The sequence below is a fragment of the Petaurus breviceps genome, unplaced genomic scaffold (genome assembly GCF_028583685.1).
Source record: "Petaurus breviceps papuanus isolate PSGF00001 unplaced genomic scaffold, PetGlider_PUasm1.0 551, whole genome shotgun sequence".
Taxonomy (NCBI): Eukaryota; Metazoa; Chordata; class Mammalia; order Diprotodontia; family Petauridae; genus Petaurus; species Petaurus breviceps.
In genome coordinates this window covers 41,637,050-41,637,912 of record NW_027186372.1, presented here as the reverse complement: position 1 = coordinate 41,637,912, position 863 = coordinate 41,637,050, and the positions used below count along the sequence as shown (strand labels likewise).

The following is an 863-nucleotide window of genomic DNA, read 5'->3' as shown; positions in this document are numbered from 1 at the left end:
AGGGTGGGGGAGAGTGACTAGTGCACAAAGTCCAGAGGCCCGGGACACGGGGCCAGGCAGGGGGACGGCTGTCTCCAAGGGACAACTAGGCGGGGGTGGTCCGGCCACGGCCAGCACGAGATACTTTAAGCGTCTCGGGAAAAGACGCCTAGAAAGGAATACAGTTCTGGCCAGATATGGAGGAAGGGGGTGGCAGCAAGGAGCAGCCCCCAAGCCACATTTAGGATTGGGGAAGGAGGAGGTAGGGAAGGGGGCGCGGTGCCGTGCACAAGTCTATCTCTCAGACTTGACCGACAGACACGCCCTCGGGCGAACATTTAAGGGGGGGGGGGGAGAGAAATAGCATACGTACATTTGGCCCCGAGAGACTTGCATGCATGAAGGTTCCCCCCACCCACGCATCGTCTGTGTAGCGAAGTCTGCAGCCGCTGCTCCCCCACCACCTTTCTCTGGCGCTATGAGAAGTTGCAAAGCAAAACCCACCCTCCCTCTCTCGGGTCCCCCACCCGAGTTGAGTTGGAGCCGCAGCGGCGGCGGCGGCAGCAGCAGCAGCAAGAGAAGAGGCGTCGCCTGCCAAGTTCAACCTCCACCCCTCCCATCGCTCTCACTTAAAGGAAGTTACAAGCCAAATGAAAAGAAAAAAAAAAAAAAACCCACCCTCCAGCACGCTGCAGTTTTGGAGTGGAAAGAGGGATGTGGGGGAGTTGCATGTGAAACAGTGACTTGCACCGAGAATGGCAGGGGCCCTCCACCTCTTACACACATAACCCACATCTAACCTCACCTTCTAACCAACCCCAGTCTCAGTCCAAATTGCAAGCCGGGGCCCCTCCCCTCAATTAAGGTCTTGACATTTGCTAGAC

General features: G+C 57.5%; 1 protein-coding gene across 4 annotated transcripts in view; it reads right to left on the bottom strand.

The window, feature by feature from the left end:
- Window positions 1-616, bottom strand: part of NR3C1 (nuclear receptor subfamily 3 group C member 1) — a 141,503-nt gene extending 140,887 nt beyond the window's left edge. For 2 of the 4 annotated variants that reach the window (XM_069102693.1, XM_069102696.1), the window contains exon 1: window position 1. This exon is cut by the window's left edge and continues 317 nt beyond it. The gene's annotated coding sequence lies outside the window, so the exon portion shown is untranslated. Of the gene's footprint in view, window positions 2-352 lie in introns of those variants that run through there. The other 2 variants (XM_069102695.1, XM_069102694.1) reach the window with 2 other exon arrangements.
- Window positions 617-863: the final 247 nt, after the last annotated feature.